At 45.7% G+C, this 19,992-nt stretch overlaps 1 protein-coding gene across 3 annotated transcripts in view; it reads left to right on the plus strand.

Annotated features, from left to right (window-relative positions):
* Positions 1-468: 468 nt before the first annotated feature.
* The window catches only part of LOC309621446 (uncharacterized protein), a 583,198-nt gene continuing 563,674 nt past the window's right edge, over positions 469-19,992 (plus strand). For all 3 annotated transcript variants that reach the window (XR_014240024.1, XR_014240025.1, XR_014240026.1), the window contains exon 1: positions 469-835. The gene's annotated coding sequence lies outside the window, so the exon portion shown is untranslated. The remainder of the gene's footprint in view (positions 836-19,992) is intronic.

The following is a 19,992-nucleotide window of genomic DNA, read 5'->3' on the forward strand; positions in this document are numbered from 1 at the left end:
AGTGTGGGTCCCCGTGTGGTATCAGTGTGGGTCCCCGTGTGGGGTGAGTGTGGGTCCCCGTGTGGGGTGAGTGTGGGTCCCCGTGTGGTATCAGTGTGGGTCCCCGTGTGGGGTCAGTGTGGGTCCCCCTGTGGGGACTCTTAGTGGGGGGCCCTCCATTGCTGGCCTTTCTGCACCTCACAGAAGGAGAAGGGCAAAGGGACTTGCAGCTTCTTGTTTCTTGCTGTTCTGTCAGTGTCCCTCTGTGTCACTTCTCCCGACAGGTGCCTTGGGCGTCCGGCACCCTCAAACCCAGCACTCACCTCTTGGTGCCCCTGAGAGGACCCGGCAGCAGTCAGGCTCAGGGGCCCCGCTCTGTGCCAGCCTCTCCTGAGCTCTGGAAGTTGTTCTGTGCTCTGGGTCCCAGCCCCTCCCAGGGCCCCTGGCTGTGCCCCCAGTGCTGTGTCTGCCCCGGAGGAGGAGGGGGCCCAGAGGTGAGACCTGGCTCCAGGGAGAAACCACAGCACAAGCAGGCCTGTGGCCGCTCCCCCTCAGCAGGTCCTGGTCCCGCATGTTGGGGTCCTGACAGGCGTAGGGCAGGGCCATTCAAGCTGTCACCTGGATCAGGGGACCCTCCTGGAGCAGGACTCTGCAGCACGGGAGTGACTGTGACACAGAGCCCCAGATTGCTCTGTAGAATTGCTCCTGTCTCCCTGGTTTCCCGTGTGGACGGGCCGGGGAGGAGAGCTGACGGCACCCTCGTTCTCCGCAGGTCACTTCCCGCCCGCTGGGTGACACATCCTGTCTGCTGGCCTCTTCCCCCTCCAGGCTCTGGGGTGAGCAAGGCTGACAGCAGGTGAGACTTGCTATGACCCCAGCACAGTCCCTGAGCCTGTTAAGTCCCACTTGTCCCCTGGGGGCCTCCTTGGGCCACGCGTGTAGGTAAAGGTCACAGACCGCGAGTCTGTCGTGAGCTCCCAGTCCTGTGAAAGTTGATTAAATACATTGTGGGGAAGTGAACCTTCCCTGCTTGGGGGCTCCACGGCCTCTGGGAGCCTGGCCCTCTGTGGAGGAGCTCCAGGGGCCTTCCCTCTGTCTGGGCTCCGGGAGCTGGAGTAGGGGGAGAGTCTGGGCTGGGGCCACCATAAGCCACTGGCCCCTGACTTCTTTTCTCTGGGCCTGTACACGGTGGTGGGACGCCAGGGGCTCCTTGGTCACTGCGCCATTTATGGGCGCCTCTGCCACTTGCCTCCTTCCCCTGCATCCCACCCTAGGGGCACATGACAGACAGTGAGGTGACTGCACACACAGTCACACCCCTGCTCGTTCCCCAGGGGGCGGTGAGCACTGTGAGTAGGGCTGTCCTCTCCTCCGGGGCAGGGGTGGACGGCCCTCGGCGGCCTCCATGCTCATCACCTCACACCCTCAGACCTGGGAGTGCGCGGTCCTCCTCCTCACCGCTGCTCCAGGGTGCGAGAAGGACAGAGGACGGGTGACGCTCCCGGCCCACCTCAATCCCAGCTCCATCGGGGAGAGAAGGAGTTCCAGGGCAGGCATCATCTATCCCCACCGAGACATGGGGGCAAGGTTTCTGCCACGTCTGGACTCTGGGCTAGCACTGCCCCCAAACTCCTCTCCTTATTCTGACATGTGAACTTGTCTCTGACACTTTCTGGAGCCTGAGGGGAATTTCAGCCTCTTCAGACCCCTCCCCTACAGTCCCACAAGTTCAAGGTAGAGAGAGAGCAGGAGAGGACTGAGCTGGTTCCTGAGAAGGGGGAGGTCTTTAGGTTTAGTTCACCTTGACACGTCCTGAATGCTGTTGCTTGTTTCTGTAATGCTGCTATTATGGAAACTTAAATGCAGTGAGGGAATTGAGGGGAGGATGGGTATTCCACGCTGGGATCAACCTCCCTCCATGGCCCCATCCCATCTGGAAGCCAAAGCAGGCACCTGGGAAGAGTGGACCCTGATCCCTTCCTTCCCCCCAGCAGGGCACAGACAGAGGCCACCACCTCTCATGAGAAGAAACATTTATTTTGGGAAACAAAAATTGTGGTAGGAAGAAGCCATTAACACATAGACAATGTCTTAACATGAGAAGAAACAGGTTTTCTTTGCATGAACTGCACTTTTCCTTGCACTGCTTTCCTACCAGGAGAGGCATGAGAAGCACGCTCTGATTGACCAGAGGGAACACAGGCCTGAGTCACCTGCCACCCTTGGTCTATGCTGGCAGGGTCTGACTGGGGACTCCAGTTCCCTGGGTGGGAAGGCCAACTTGTCGCCCCTGCCTCTGGTATGCCTGCTGTTGTTAAGGTAGCTGTGGTCCTTGCGGGTGGCTTGGTGACTGTAGGCTGTATCTTTCAACACTCTTCTCTGTTCTGAAGAGGAGAGAACCCTGTGGTAGTGGGAATGCCCCTCTGCTGGGGCCTGGAGCTGTTCTGGGTGCTGATTTAACTCTGAGGCACAGAGTCCTTGGTGAAGCCCCAGTTTGTCTACTAGGACCTGTCCAACAGCTGTTCCAACCGCCCGAGGATCAATAGCCCTGCTCTCTACAACAGATTTGCCTTTGATTGGTTCCTGGTGGTGAGCAGTGGCTGATACAGGCTTGCCTTTTTGAGCCCTGCTCTCTACAACAGATTTGCCTTTGATTGGTTCCTGGTGGTGAGCAGTGGCTGATACAGGCTTGCCTTTTTGAGCCCTGCTCTCTACAACAGACTTGCCTTTGATTGGTTCCTGGTGGTGAGCAGTGGCTGATACAGGCTTGCCTTTTTGAGCCCTGCTCTTTACAACAGACTTGCCTTTGATTGGTTCCTGGTGGTGAGCAGTGGCTGATACAGGCTTGCCTTTTTGAGCCCTGCTCTCTACAACAGACTTGCCTTTGATTGGTTCCTGGTGGTGAGCAGTGGCTGATACAGGCTTGCCTTTTTGAGCCCTGCTCTCTACAACAGATTTGCCTTTGATTGGTTCCTGGTGGTGAGCAGTGGCTGATACAGGCTTGCCTTTTTGAGCCCTGCTCTCTACAACAGACTTGCCTTTGATTGGTTCCTGGTGGTGAGCAGTGGCTGATACAGGCTTGCCTTTTTGAGCCCTGCTCTCTACAACAGATTTGCCTTTGATTGGTTCCTGGTGGTGAGCAGTGGCTGATACAGGCTTGCCTTTTTGAGCCCTGCTCTCTACAACAGACTTGCCTTTGATTGGTTCCTGGTGGTGAGCAGTGGCTGATACAGGCTTGCCTTTTTGAGCCCTGCTCTCTACAACAGATTTGCCTTTGATTGGTTCCTGGTGGTGAGCAGTGGCTGATACAGGCTTGCCTTTTTGAAGGGATTCTTCTGTTCCTTTGCCTTTTTTATTGTGGCTAAGATACTGCAGAAAGTGCCTTGTCCATTTGTGGCTTTCTGGTGAAAGCTCTCTCTTCTCTGGCGAGAGCTGGGGGTATTTGCTCCCAAGGGACTCTCCTCTTTCCCTGACCTGAGAAGCGTGGCTCATCCCACTTGCTTGAGAAGCCTTTAGTCCTGAAGACCTTTCTTCATACTCTCCCGGTTTGGGCCTCCAATCGTCCTCCCTCTCATCAGCTGGGGCAAACATCTTGCTCTGGCTGTTCATTTCTTCATCCTCTTCTGGTTTGAGCCTCTCACAGACCTCCCCATCATCACTTGAGGCAAACTGGCCCTTACACGGGTCCCTAACCTTTGCTTTCCTGGGTTCCTGTTGTCCCTGGTTGCTTCTCGTTTCTTCGTGTTCTCCTGGTTGCAGTCTCCTAACGCTCCTGCACTCCTCAGCTGGGGCAGGCGTCTCGCTCTGGCTTCTTGTTTCTTCATGCTGTCCTGGTTGGGGCTTCGTGAAACCCCTCCACTCCTCAGCTGATGCGAGCACCTCCCTCTGGCCCTTCATTTCTTCATGCTCTTTCGGTTGGGGCCCCTTAAAGTCCCTCCGCTCCTCAGTTGGGGCAGACATCTTGCTCTGGCTGTTCATTTCTTCATCCTCTTCTAGTTCGAGCCTCTCACAGACCACCCCCTCATCAGCTGAGGCAAACTGGCCCTTACACAGGTCCCTAATTTTTGGTTTCCTGGGTTCCTCTTGTCCCTGGCTGCTCCTCATTTCTTCATGCTTTCCAGGTTGGAGCCTCTTAAAGCCCCTCCACTCCTCAGTTGGGACAGACATCTTACTCTGGCTCTTAAATGAGTCCTTAAGTTTTGGTTTTCTGAATTTCTGCTGCCCCTGGCTGCTCTGTTCGCTCACGTTGAGGTCATATGGCACCACCTGGAAAGCTGGCGCGTCCTCACTAGCATGTTCCCTCTGGGAACTGGAAAGAGACCTATGAGAAGCCAAGATGTCTGCAGGAAGGAGCACATCAGTGTGAGAGTCTTGAAGGAGCTCACCAGTGGCACGGCCTTGAGCCACCTGTGTTTTAAGGCATGGCTCCTTTGGATGTTGGGCAACTGACTTTGTTGGTAGTGACAGGGTTTTCCTAGCGGCTGGAAACCCCAAGACAGTCCCATTCTCCCAGCTTCTGCCCATGAGGTTGACTGTGGGCACCTGATAAGGCAGTCTGCCCTCCTGTCCAGTCAGAGGGGCCTCTGAGGGCCCATACCTGTCACCAGGTGAAGTCTTTCCCAGGGCCCTCTGGATTTCTGTATGCTCAGGTGAGGGAACAGGGAGGGGACTCACCAGGGTGGGAACTGTTGCTTTTGTTATCACTTTCATTCCCTGATGGGGCTGAGGTTTTCCCAAGAACTTATTAGCAAAGTTGGCTTTTGAGTGTGCCCCAGATTGCCAGGTGGCAGAGGGGGAAATGGTGGACCTTGGAGAGGACAAGGGTTGAGCCCCACATGGCTTGAGATTTATGGGCTCAAAGGCCTGTTCGGGTAGGCCCCACCTGTGCCTTACCTGCCACCTTATAATATGTGCTTCCAGCATCTGCCGAATGCTTGAACTGAGGAAGGAAAGCACACGGGAGGAGTTTACACAGGGTTTCCAAGACTTCAAGGGTGCTAGATTTCTGATTTCCTCGTGAGGGTGGGGCTTAGAAAAAACATAGTTGGCAGCAAGCCAGGATTGACGCACAATCACAGGGATCAAACCTTGATTAATCTGCATCAACTCTGTGCTGAAATGGGCTTTCAAGATTTTTTCTAGATGTTTCTTCTCTGGGCTACTGGGTAAACAGTTTCCAGAGTCACTCATCAAGGGCCTCATCAGGTATCTTTCTGACTCCTTTTCAGAGTTTCTTTGCAGAAACTTCCCTGGGAGCCTGGCCCTGGAGGAAGCTTTTGAGATCCTCCTCAGACATGGCCTTAGACCCTTGCCGAAATCCTTCCCTGGTTGAAATTGCATTTGACCCTTCCTATGGGATCTCCTAGGGCGCCTGGACCTTATCTTCTGTGGGTCCAGTCTCCTTTTGCCTGTAAAAGCAGAGGGCTGCCAGGGTCCCTGCTTGCCCTGTGCCTGATAAGTCCTTAAAAATTTGCGCTGACAGGAACTCAATTCCAGAGACAGAGACAGGTGGATACTGAGGCACAGGCCCCTCTTGGTTTGATCTTTGATGAGCCTCTTTTGAAGATGTTGCTTCTGGAGATCAGGGCCAATTAAGTCCTCATGATGAATAGAAACTGACCTTTCGGCCTGAGAGCGCCCCCTCTCTTGGGGAAGGTTGAGACTGAGTTGGCTAAAGCCTTTCTGAGATCTTTTGACCACAGAGGATGAAGGCTTCCCACTTTTCAGTTGCTTCTGCAACAAGGGGCATTTCAGACATTGAGTTTCAGTTGGGATAAAATATGGTGTCTTGTTCTGAAATGTAGGACAATCTAGTCCACAGGTACTCATCTGGGGTGGAGAATAAGGTGGTCTGAATGGGAGAGAAGATGGGAGGTAGGGCTGGGCCTGGATCTGAGCCAGAGGTGGGGACTGGCACGGAGGCAAGTTTTGAGTGAAAGGCTGGGGTGGGACCCCCGGGCAGGGCAATACTGCGACCTGGGAAGGACCTAAAGGTATTCTAAGTTGAGTTGAAACTGGAAAGCCATTAGAAACTCCACTGAATAAAACAAAGAGTGCCTGCTGTTGAGTAGAGCTCCTAGTAGCCACCAGGGACTCGCTGTGCAGAGAGGGGTGACCCCGGTAGAGCTGGGTGTATGTCAGTTCCAAGTGGTCCCTCAAGACCTCGGAGTGTAAGAGCTGCCGAGGACCGGGTAGCTGCTCTGTTTTGTCTTTCCTGTTCCAGAAAGATTGAGGGGTTGTGTTGTCCTGCTCAGCACCCAGTGATTTCCACGCATTCCCTAAAGTGTTCAGGTGGTAGTCTGAGCTCATTTGTTCCGAGAATGACCCATCCTTTTCTTTCCCCTTATGAATCTTTAGTTCTACTTTCTTGGTGATTAGAATCTCCAGCAGCTTCTGGACTTCAGGGTTGACAAGTGAGGGGCTACCAGTTTCTACCTGCTTGTCTCTGGGCTCTTCCTGGAACGGGGCCCCTGGTGGCTGGTGGGACAGGTGTTCTTGCCGGGACTCACTCTGTGATGAGGTGGGGAAGAACAAGGCCTTGGTAGTCTTCCACCAGAAGGACAGGAACAAAATGGGATAGCATACGAGGCCAAGACTCAAGATGGCTGCGATGGTAGATGCCAAAAAAGAGTTACCTGGAGGTGAGCTCTTTGCAACAGTGCCAAGGGTGATTTTCTTCAAGTTGGATTGGTCTTGAGGTTCTTTTGACAGGGTGGAGGCCACAGGTAAAGAGCCCTGGGTCAGAGGAGCCAGGGCAGCTGATGGGCACGTGGCAGGAACAGCCTCTTCTGCAGGTTCCCTGCAGGGCTGGTGGGCTCCAACAGACGCTGCTCTGCACACCTCACCAGGGGGGTCTTGATAGGAGAGCTGATGAGAGCTGCCCTTGTCAGGGAGCCTCCCCACGTGGCTTCAGGAGACATGAGGCACAAGCTGCAGCCAGGAGCCCCCAGGGCCAGGAGGGCTGGGCAGGCCAGGCAGGGGTGGGCACCTGTGGCCCACGGCCCTCCACGGCCCCCATGCTGACTTCACAGTGCTCCTGCTGTCCCTCACCCCAGGGCTTTGGCCATACCCCACCCTCAGCGCTCCCCCTCCCAGCTCAGCCCCAGGCTGCCTGCAGCCCAGGTGTCACACCATAGGCTTTGGGTGGAAGAAGAACCCAGGAGAGAAGGGGAAGATTCTTTACCTTTGTAGAAGTGAAGTCAGGGCCCGAACCTCTTCCAGGCAATCTCTGAAAACTGGAAAACAGCAGACTGGGTCATGGTGGTGAAGGCAAGGGCTTAGGGGGTCTTACAGGAGGCTGAGTGCTGTGTCCCTTTAAGGGGACACCATTGGGAGATTGGAGCCCAAGCACCAGCGTCCAGGGCCACAAGATCCCTGACAGTGATGGCGAAGCTCATGAAAGGGTTTATCATTTACAAAGTACTTCCATATCCATTACCCCTTGCTGCGCTCACATCCTCCCTGTGGGGGACAATGGGCAGGGGTCACATCACAGAGGAATCTGAGCAAAGTTAAACAACTTGTCCACGGTCGGACCTGGAGGTCCCTCCTCCCAATCCAGGCAATCTATTGGTCCACTGTAGCCCACACACCCCTGCTGGGCCACACCCTTTTCCGGGCCCCTTACTGCTTCATTGTGCGCATGGAATCTGGGAAGTATCTGGGTTCTGCTCTCCTTCCCAGGAAGCTCCCTGAGGGTTCTGCTTCTTGAGGCACAGGCCCTGCCACTGGCCTCCTCGGAGCCTGTGGAGTGGGCCCTCAGGGCTGGGAGAGATGGGGCCTAACCCTCGGGGCACACAGGGCTGAATGGCACAACTTACCTTTCGAAGCTCTGTTTTTCATCTTAACCTTGCGTTTCCCCCTCCACTCCGTCTGATGCTGAGAGACAGAAAAAACGAGGACCTGGGACCCAATTCTCACTCTCCCCTCTCTAGACAAGCATCAGACAGACACTCAGTGTCCATACATAATATGACTTTTTACATTTAACTAACAGAGCTCTGTGGTTTTTCTTTCCTTTCACTCATTTTTAAAGAGGATAAAAATATTTTCTGTTTTCCTTCTCTGAAGAACATAAAGAAGGATTTTCAATGTGAGATTCACCCTGGATTTCTTTTGTCACTGTTCCTCTGCTCAAGAAACACACACATTCTCTGAACTACGGGTTCATCTGAGCTCCAACAGGTGGGTCTCTGCTTCCCGAGGCCAGGGCCACTCCAACCCCCGCTCTGAGGCTCTCAGGGCCTCAGCACTGCCAGCAGATCAGCCCTCATCCGAGACACATGTTCACAGCTGGTGATCCATTGCTCATGGGCCTGTCCTCTGGCTGAGATTGAACTCAGTATCCAGTCCTCGACCTCTGGTCACTGTGTGTGAGACTTGCCCTGGAGCCCTCCACCACACCTGGACAACTGGTCTGAGATCTTTGGATACAAATCCTAGTGTTCACTCTATCCCCTGCCCAGGCTGGCTTGCCCTTAGAGGGATGACGTCCTATTCTTAGGAGTAGATGTCCTATTCTTTCCCATTCCAGGAGTCTCTGAAGTTGATTCAGAAAAGTGGAAATAATAATAGAAAAGAAGGGAGAAGCATGTGCTTGTGGGTCTGGCCCAAGGGTTCTTTACCTTCGTGATGTTTCCATGTTTCCTAGGAGGTGGTGAAGATAGATTATTCTGGAGGTAGGAGAGTAACAGGAAATAGAGCCCCAGTCCACACAGAAAGCCAAGGATGGTGGCACTCGCCCAGGAAGTGCGACTGGAGTACAGCCAAGTATCAAAAGTGCTTTTCAGAGAAAAGAGAGGATTCTCCATCATCTGAATCACATTGCTGGCTTCAGGCAACTGAGCACAGGATGTGTACTTGGGGACTGAAGTCCTAGGCCTACATCATAGAGCTGTGGTCTGGTCACAAAGGGCTCTTGAGGGTGGAGGAGGGAGTAATAGAGGAGGAGGCTGGACCACGGCCCCTCCCCACCATCCGCCCCACAGCTCTATCCCTCCACCCTCATGGGTCTTCTAGACCTTAGTCAATTTTCTATTCATTCCACCTGGAAATCACATTTTTCCTGGTTCCTCAGATCTCTTGGGGATTTCGAAAGATTCCCTTTCTCTCCTATTGAATCATTACTTATTTCAGCAGAAGCTGAAGATACAATAGGAAGGCCATTAATATGCAGTACACTTTTTGCTTCCCTTTCCAATTTTAGTGATTCTGGAATCATCATTTAATGTTGTGATAATATTCAATTGAGAAACTTAAGTTTTCTGTTTTTTGACAAATAATTTGAGCCCTCAACAATCAAAAGTTTTTTTTTTTTTTTATTAATTCAAGTGGTCTGCGGATTATCCAGTTCATTTGGATAATACCCGCCATAGGTATGGATCTCTTTCTAATTAATGTTGTCTGGAGAGAAAGGCGAAAACAGCTTTTTACAATTTAAATGTCACTGGTCTCCTGTCAGAATACGTTTTTATTGTGTTTTATCATACAAGATGGTACATTTCCCTACTACTTCCTCAGCATCTGTCAGGTATATTAGGAAATGGGTTTTTTCCTCAGGTAATTGCTCAAATCTGTAAGATGGTTTTAGGTCTACTCTCTCTGACCTGTTTTGACCTTTAAACCTCTTCGAGTCCTAAATGCACGTTGCATTTCTTTCTAAGATCCTGGGAGGTGTGGCCATTTGAAAAGCCTTCACTTTTTATCGCCATTGATATTTACTGTTATACCTCTCTGCGAGGGCTGCTTGATGGGGGTGTTACATGCACATTCCCCCTGCTTGTTTTCTGTGCTTTATGGGAGTAATGTGAGCTTTCTGTTTTAGATAATTTACTATGTTCTCCACTGTGGACAAAGCAGGGAGTGAGCATATTGCTGTAAGGCAAAAAAGCATGATTGATAAGGTGGGTGTAAAACAAGCCAAGAGTCGTGGTCCTCATGTGTGTAATAGGTTCCATCAAGTGAGGGACAAATGGAAGTGATGCAAAGAGAGAGAATGGAAATGAAACTAAGAAATAATCTCTCCATTTTTATTTTCTTCAATGTCACCAGCCTGGATGAAAAGACTTCAAAGCACATAGAACCAATGAGTCAAAAATTATATTGTAATTATACATCCATTATTTTCATGTGAGTTCTTAGATCATGTTTTACCAGGTGTTTTTCTGAAACATTTTTCTGAATAAATGGAAAGGTGTTCCTGATAGGCAGGAAAGGCAGGTATCAACATTTTACAATTGACTTCAGAGATGTAGAGAGCTGGAAAGAGTGTTGTTGGAAATTAATGACTTTTTTCAAACCCTTCCTAAAACTGAGGTTGCAGGACAAGCAACCAACAGGAACTCTAGAGAGTGACAGGCACCTGCAGGGAGAAACAGCAACTTGACATTCATTTACTTAAAACAGACACAGACTGAATGAATTATAAGCCCAGAGATTAAACTAGAGAATTTTAACAAATTGAGCAACAAAACAAACAACCAAATACCAGATTATAAACCAAAGAATAAAATAAATGTCCATGAGTCCATACTTATATAAATAAATCATTGACCAGAAAAATAAATTACAGAAAAATTACAAATAATATATAAAGATATTTAGATATTCCTGCCTCCAAGAAGTGGAGTTTTATTTTGATCATGTATTGGGTTTAGTGTTGGGTTTCTAGCTAACAGAGATTTGAGAGAGAAAAAGAATAACTTTACAGTGAATAAACCTGGCAGGTACCACCTAAGTCTAGTGGTCCTGATAACATCCTCAATTACAAGTCATCTTGAAATCATGTACCCTCTGATATGATGCATAAGAAAAGCATTCACCTCTGTGCTATGCTTCCCCCAAACCCATAACCCAAGTCTAATCATGAGAAAATATCAGAAAAAAGCAAAATGAGAGATATTCAAACTTGAAAAAGTCATGAAAATCAAGAAAAGACTGAGAAGCTCTCACAGATTGAGGATGACTAGGCAGATAGGTAACTAAATGCAACATGTTATTCTTATTTGGATCTTGAACAGACAAAGGACGTTAATGGAAAAGCTTGGTGAAAGTAGAATGAAGTCTGCAGTTTACTTAATAGTGTAGTACCAATGTTAATTTCTTAGTATTAACAACTGTACTATGGTTATATAAGATGTTAACATTAAGAGAAGCAGTTTCCAGAAGTCATCACTCCTATCCTTACGATAAGGAAAATCTGGAAACACTGGAAATCAACAATTCTTTCCCATTTCAGGAGTCTCTGTAGGTGATTCAGAAAAGTGGAAATAATAATAGAAAAGAAGGGAGAAGCATGTGCTTGTGGGTCTGGCCCAAGGGTTCCTTACCTTCGTGATGTTTCCATGTTTCCTAGGAGGTGGTGAAGATAGATTATTCTGGAGGTAGGAGAGTAACAGGAAATAGAGCCCCAGTCCACACAGAAAGCCAAGGATGGTGGCACTCGCCCAGGAAGTGCGACTGGAGTACAGCCAAGTATCAAAAGTGCTTTTCAGAGAAAAGAGAGGATTCTCCATCATCTGAATCACATTGCTGGCTTCAGGCAACTGAGCACAGGATGTGTACTTGGGGACTGAAGTCCTAGGCCTACATCATAGAGCTGTGGTCTGGTCACAAAGGGCTCCTGAGGGTGGGGGAGGGAGTAATAGAGGAGGAGGCTGGACCACGGCCCCTCCCCACCATCCGCCCCACAGCTCTATCCCTCCACCCTCATGGGTCTTCTAGACCTTAGTCAATTTTCTATTCATTCCACCTGGAAATCACATTTTTCCTGGTTCCTCAGATCTCTTGGGGATCTCGGCTTGAACCCACCATTTTCATAGCCTTTGAAACTCTGAAATTCTCCCAGGATTTTGGCTGTTTCCCAACGATTTTAACTCTCACAATCTCCTTTGTTCACAATTCCATCGTTTTTTCATCTCGCATATTTACATTTAAGTTGTATCAATACTTTCTCAGCAAATTTCAGTTATACGATACAGTATTATCAACTCTGGTCACCATGTTGTACATTAGATCCTAAGACTTTCATCTCATTCAAAGTTTGTACCCTGTTGCCACCCTCTCCTTATTTCCCCCAACCCTAGCCCTTGGCAAACACTCCTCTGTTTCTATGAGTTTGACTTTTTTCTGTGTAGATTCTGTATATAATTGATAATAGGCAGTATTTGCCTTTCTCTATCTGGCTTTCACTTAGCATGATGTCCTCTAGATTCATCCACATTGTTGCAAATATGAACACCACTTTTCCCATATAATAAGTTTTTTACTTTCATCAACCCAGAAATAGAACTTTTTTTATACTTATTTAATTTTGAATATTTAATTTGTTATAGTTTCCATCCACCTTTGCCGACTTCACTCAGAATAATTAACACAAAAATTCAAACTAATGATGATTATTTCAAATTTACAAAACCAAGTATAACAAAAAGATAAGTAATTTAACCTCTAAATGATATGTTTTGTGTTAGTAACATTTTATACTTCTGAAGTTAGAAAAGCTTCACAAAAACTGTACACACACACACACATATTTTGACAGACCAATGCAGTATATTCAAATCCAAAAATTAAGCATGTCCTCATTTTCTCTAAATCTTTTGTATATTGTCTTGACCACATTTCTTCTCACTCTGCCCAAAATAGACAGTCTCCATTCTCCAGAGTTTAGAAACATGTGTGGAACACCCAGAAGTCAGAAATGGGTTAGGTGAGCTTAGGTTCTCATCTTTAGAGTAGACACTGGGAGTGGAGGACCAAGGCCTGGGTTAAAGTCATCTACAGTAGCCTTTTCTGATATCCCTAGTGTGTTCTACACATATTCTCTTTTTCAGAATACACCTTGCCTTCCCCCTCCTACCCTACCCTCTCCGGACCCTGGAGCTTCGAGTCTTGCCTGTACCTTATAGAGAGGGCACTTTGAGTCTTATAGGAAATCCCCTATGACATCATTGGACATCCCTTTTGGCAGGTGGAATTGGGTATTCACTTAGGGATTGTACTTTTTAATCACTAGCTGGTTAATTTTTCTTAATATGTGAAATATTTACTTGGCTATACTGTCATGAATGTACATGTTCAAGAACATGTCTCTAGCATCTACTGTTGCTTTTATTACAGTCTCTTCACCCTTTATGATATTGTCACTGGGGCATGACAGTCCTCAGTGTGAACAACTAGGGCACCTGAGGAGCATGGAGGTCCCTAATTTAGACAAGTAGAATCAGTGGAGATCATGGTGGGTCCTGATTTCTGCTTCATTTGCAGGGGGACTTATGACTGAAATGTGAGTCTCATCTTGACCTAGAAAATCAGGCTTGGGCATGCAAGGAATCACCTTCCAATATGATTCTGTGAGATAATGGAAAATATATATTGGTCTCTGCCACCAGTGCCTGGCACAGAGCTCCTGAAGCTCTTGTGATTTCCTGGGTGATAGGAGTGTCTTTTTTTTTAATTAATTTTTATTGGGTTATAGTTGATTTGCAATGTTGTATTAGCTTCTGCTGTACAGTAAGGTGAATCAGTTATACATAGACATATACACACTCGTTTTTAGATTCTTTTCCCATATAGGTCATTACAGAGTATCGAGTAGAGTTCCCTGTGCTATACAGTAGGTCGTTATTAGTTATCTATTTTATATAAAAGTGTCTTTTTGTGATAGGGATGGGGCAGGCACGTGGCTATGAGCGAGCAACCATCAGCAGTCCCACTCAGCCACTGGTTGGCTTTGCAGTGGGCCCCTCCCCCTCCCCTTCCTCTGTTTAAAAGGAGCCTGAATTCAGACTGGAGGAAGATGGTTCTTTGAGACACTAGTCTACCATCTTCTCAATCTGCTGGCTTTCTGAACAAAGTCATTATTCCTTACCCCAACACCTCGTCTCCTGATGTACTGGCCTGTCGTGCAGCGAGCAGAGTGAGCTTGGGCTTGGTTTCATTTTGCTCTCGTGAGGTGACTCTGGGTGGGCTCCTGGATGGCTCCTGGGTGAGGGCTGATCACCAGAAAGACCAAGCCATGATGCAGGCTTGACATTTTTAGCCCCACCCCACTAGTCTCTTGAGAAGGGAGAAGGGCTAAAAAGGGAGTTAATGACTGATCACATGCCTACATGAGGAAGTTTCCGTAAAAATCCCTAAAGCACAGGATTTGGAGAGTTTCCAGGTGGGTGAATACATCCACATTCTGGGAGGGTGACACACCCCAACACTGCGGGGACAGAAGCCCCTGAGTTTGCGACCTTCTCAGATATCATCCTATGTATCTCTTCATCTGAATGTTCATCTATATCTTTTCTCATATCCTTCGATAAACTGGTAAATATATGTATTTCCCTGAATTCTGTGAGCCACTTTGGCCAATTAATGGAACCCGAGGAGGGGGTCTTGGGCATCATTTCCTGAGTACAAATTATTGATTCTCTGAACCCTTTTGTACACATGAGTGCTTAGATATTCACCTTTGTAGGTATTAGACAGTTACACATACAAACACTTACAGATTATGGAAAGATGATTTTTTACTTGATAAAAAGATAATCTTGGTTATACCAAAAGAGGTCTTGTGTAAGTTGTTCTTATTACCCTAAGCTAGTATATTTATTTCCAATTTATGCATATTTTGATCACAGAATAATTTGTTGCATAGTTAACTCTCTTAGTAGTCACCAAAATCATGTTTAATGTCTTCCTCCAGAGATAAGACAACTTTATACTTAACAAGTCAAACAAAGGTCTCTTTCTGGAGCTGGGACTGAAATTCAAGTCTGCTACTTTATTGCCTCTTATCATCAAATGATGTAGGAACAAATTAAGAAAAATATAGAAGAATGTCAAGTAAGATAGTGGATATACTGTGAGTTATTTTATTTACTTTGTATTTAAAAACACATAACACTTGTGAAGTGTCAGGTATGGTTCCATTTAAAATACTGACCATTTAATAGTTTAATAGTTTATGTGTGACATAAATAATGTATATCTGTGGGACCTAACACAAAAAAAGAGCCTCACAAGCATGTCTGAAAATAGAATTGCCCTTAGCACTGTCAGACCATAACTGTGCAGTTTGTCAAGGTGTTCTTACTATCAAATTCCCAGTGTATCACTTTTCACTGAAACTTCTGATGATATGCATTTCAACCCTACTTTGCTGTTTTGATCAAGGTTTTCCTTCTTTCTACACTTTTACAACAGTACTGTAACATCGTAAGCATGATTCAAAGTGTAGTTCTTTAAAAACTTCCTTTAAGAGAATTTTAGAGAATCCTGCAAAGTACATTTCTCCACATGTATCATCCTACTTCTGTCAAACCACTTAGTATTTGCTTGATAGCGGAATCATCTACGGATATGTCTGACTTTTCTCCTAGATAGCAAATTTCTGGAGAGCAGGGACAGTTTTGGGCAGATTCAAGCAACATGGAGAAACCCTGAGATTCTGTGGGCCCAGGCGTCCCTCTTCTATGCAAGGCCTAGGTAGGGTTTGAGCCAGGTGACTTGCCCAAGATCATATGTCTAGTTTGTGGCAGAAATAGGCCTATCACACAGTCCCTTGACTCTTAGTCCTGTATTTTTATACCACACAGCTCAAGCCAACTGTGACCTGATTGTCCTTGTATAATGAAGATGGCCTTCCAATAAGCCAATAAGTAGATATTGGGCACTAAAATATGCCTAACATAGCAGCATGGGACTAAGGAGGAAATAAAAGAAAACTAATAAGAACCATCATGTATTTATTATTATGCCACCAAATAGAATTTTTTAGCCTTCATCCTTATAGTAAAGTACCAGTTTGGGGAAATAGCCCACTACCTTTGCTCATTTATGCACCGCAGATGATATGAATTGTCATTGGATCTGAAGACAATGTATGTGTTGACTTTAGTATCACAGATCTTATCTTCACTGTGCTATATTTTGCTTATGATTTGTTTATGAATTATGCATCTATGTTTATGAGGGAGATTGTGGTTCTTCCTGAAATGAAAGGTTCCTGGTCTTATTAACAGCTATGCCACGACCTCCACCATAGTCTTCCGGTTTGCCTGTTTCTTTGGTCTCAGCATTCTCTGCTATGACACACAATGCTAATGTCTGGATTGCGACGCGTGTAAATTCCAGCAAGGTGGAAGGAATGAAAGAGGATGAGAGAAATCTAGCACTGCCAGAAATTAAGAAGTGAAAAATCTTGGGGAAATGGGAATGGACACAAAAACCGTTAAAGAGAGTTTATTTCATGAAGACAAGGTTGTTTTCACATTCAAAAAAATCAATCATTATTACACATCATATTTGTAGGATAAAGGAGGAAAGTCCAATGATCACCTTAGTAGATGCAGAAAAAGAATTTGGTGTAACCCAGTATGTTAAATGACTTATTTTTCTATTGCATCATATTCTTGACAATCCTAATGTTGTTTCTTGTATTTAACAAACTCTAAAACCTAATCCTGCTCAGTACTTTTCTAGGCTTACATGTATATTTCTTATGAAGCCTTTAGGGCATGTGTTTAGAATGTAAATCAATAAGAAAACTCTTCCAGAAAACCTAATCCAACTAGAATAGTGTGTATAGTCGAGAGGAACCCTCGTGTTAAATAAAGGCCCCTCCCCTAAAAAATTAATCAGTATTACATTGGATTATTTCCCTGACCTATGTGATGATTTTTATCTCTGTAATAAAAGAAGCCATAAGTATAGGAAGTGCCTGCTGCTCAGTTATTAAGGTGAATTTCAGAAAGATTCCCTTTCTCTCCTATTGAATCATTACTTATTTCAGCAGAAGCTGAAGATACAATAGGAAGGCCATTAATATACAGTACACTTTTTGCTTCCCTTTCCAATTTTAGTGTTTCTGGAGTCATCATTTAATGTTGTGATAATATTCAGTTGAGAAACTTAAGTTTTCTGTTTTTTGACAAATAATTTGAGCCCTCAACAATCAAAAGTTTTTTTTTTTATTAATTCAAGTGGTCTGCGGATTATCCAGTTCATTTGGATAATACCCGCCATAGGTATGGATCTCTTTCTAATTAATGTTGTCTGGAGAGAAAGGCGAAAACAGCTTTTTACAATTTAAATGTCATTGGTCTCCTGTCAGAATACGTTTTTATTGTGTTTTATCATACAAGATGGTACATTTCCCTACTACTTCCTCAGCATCTGTCAGGTATATTAGGAAATGGGTTTTTTCCTCAGGTAATTGCTCAAATCTGTAAGATGGTTTTAGGTCTACTCTCTCTGACCTGTTTTGACCTTTAAACCTCTTCGAGTCCTAAATGCACGTTGCATTTCTTTCTAAGATCCTGGGAGGTGTGGCCATTTGAAAAGCCTTCACTTTTTATCGCCATTGATATTTACTGTTATACCTCTCTGCGAGGGCTGCTTGATGGGGGTGTTACATGCACATTCCCCCTGCTTGTTTTCTGTGCTTTATGGGAGTAATGTGAGCTTTCTGTTTTAGATAATTTACTATGTTCTCCACTGTGGACAAAGCAGGGAGTGAGCATATTGCTGTAAGGCAAAAAAGCATGATTGATAAGGTGGGTGTAAAACAAGCCAAGAGTCGTGGTCCTCATGTGTGTAATAGGTTCCATCAAGTGAGGGACAAATGGAAGTGATGCAAAGAGAGAGAATGGAAATGAAACTAAGAAATAATCTCTCCATTTTTATTTTCTTCAATGTCACCAGCCTGGATGAAAAGACTTCAAAGCACATAGAACCAATGAGTCAAAAATTATATTGTAATTATACATCCATTATTTTCATGTGAGTTCTTAGATCATGTTTTACCAGGTGTTTTTCTGAAACATTTTTCTGAATAAATGGAAAGGTGTTCCTGATAGGCAGGAAAGGCAGGTATCAACATTTTACAATTGACTTCAGAGATGTAGAGAGCTGGAAAGAGTGTTGTTGGAAATTAATGACTTTTTTCAAACCCTTCCTAAAACTGAGGTTGCAGGACAAGCAACCAACAGGAACTCTAGAGAGTGACAGGCACCTGCAGGGAGAAACAGCAACTTGACATTCATTTACTTAAAACAGACACAGACTGAATGAATTATAAGCCCAGGGATTAAACTAGAGAATTTTAACAAATTGAGCAACAAAACAAACAACCAAATACCAGATTATAAACCAAAGAATAAAATAAATGTCCATGAGTCCATACTTATATAAATAAATCATTGACCAGAAAAATAAATTACAGAAAAATTACAAATAATATATAAAGATATTTAGATATTCCTGCCTCCAAGAAGTGGAGTTTTATTTTGATCATGTATTGGGTTTAGTGTTGGGTTTCTAGGTAACAGAGATTTGAGAGAGAAAAAGAATAACTTTACAGTGAATAAACCTGGCAGGTACCACCTAAGTCTAGTGGTCCTGATAACATCCTCAATTACAAGTCATCTTGAAATCATGTACCCTCTGATATGATGCATAAGAAAAGCATTCACCTCTGTACTATGCTTCCCCCAAACCCATAACCCAAGTCTAATCATGAGAAAATATCAGAAAAAAGCAAAATGAGAGATATTCAAACTTGAAAAAGTCATGAAAATCAAGAAAAGACTGAGAAGCTCTCACAGATTGAGGATGACTAGGCAGATAGGTAACTAAATGCAACATGTTATTCTTATTTGGATCTGGAACAGACAAAGGACGTTAATGGAAAAGCTTGGTGAAAGTAGAATGAAGTCTGCATTTTACTTAATAGTGTAGTACCAATGTTAATTTCTTAGTATTAACAACTGTACTATGGTTATATAAGATGTTAACATTAAGAGAAGCAGTTTCCAGAAGTCATCACTCCTATCCTTACGATAAGGAAAATCTGGAAAAACTGGAAATCAGCAAGTTTTCATAGACTCATCAAAGAACTAAAGTTGCAAGGCTAATTGTCACCCCGAAAGTTGGAGAGCCAGGCACATCCAGAGAGATATAGGAGCCAAGATCTGCTTACTTGCAGCAGGAGCCATAGACGAGCAGGATGACTTAAAAGGTAATTTTGACAAACTGCTGGAAGCCAAGGATGACTAGTTGAGAGGGAGAAAATCCTGGGAGCCAGACTCTTGGGGTGCATTACCTTCAGGAACCCCTGCAGGCTCTCATGGTGAGGATGGAGAGAGGTGCCCGAGGTGGCTCTGGAGAGGGTGGGGACGAAGGGGTGGCAATGGAGCTTTCTATGTAGCAGAATCTTACTCTCCAGAGAAAGGACTTGGCCAGAGTGCAATTCTGAAATCTTATCCCAGCTAGAGGAAATAAATTCTCCCCCAATTCAGCCTTCTACATCCTTCCTTTCTCATGTGATGCGGTGTGTTGGGGGAACATGTCAGCAGGGGATAGGGCTTCAAGGAAATGCTGCAGCCAAGGGAAGGCGTAGGTGCAGGGGAAAGAGCCATATCCTTGGGGAGAGTCAGAAACAGTTGTGAAGGCCACACCCTCAAACAGAGTCCCACTAGAGACTGGGATTTACTGCAAGATTATAGAATGTTTTCCCTCCCGCACAGTTCACCATCACACCCGCAGGCCTCCAGGATAGTTAAGAGTAGATCACAGCCAAGAGAACTGCAAGACACAGACTCAAGCTGAGCAACAGTACTTAGGGAAACCCCAAAATCAAGATGAGAGACAAGGGGCTTCCCTGGTGGTCCAGTGGTTAAGACTCTGTGCTCCCAATTCAGGGGGCCCAGGTCTGATCCCTGGTCAGGGAACCAGATCCTGAATGCCGCAACTAAAACCCGGCTCGGCCAAATAAATAAGTATTAAAAAAAAAAAAAAAAAAAGAGGAGAGACAAAAACAAGGACATTAGAGGAATTTGAAGCCTTTGGCACCTATGTTACCACGAACATTAAAAACAGAACAACTGACAAAGATCAGAAAATTATAGCTACATAAAGGAGGAACTTCCAAGGAGAAATGAATGCTGGTAAAATTAAATCCTTGAGTTCTCTGCTTCTTAATCAATCTAAAAAATAACTTTTATCAGCCCTGGTGGCCTAATG

Source organism: Balaenoptera borealis, assembly GCF_965194805.1.
Source record: "Balaenoptera borealis genome assembly, contig: HAP1_SCAFFOLD_463, whole genome shotgun sequence".
Taxonomy (NCBI): Eukaryota; Metazoa; Chordata; class Mammalia; order Artiodactyla; family Balaenopteridae; genus Balaenoptera; species Balaenoptera borealis.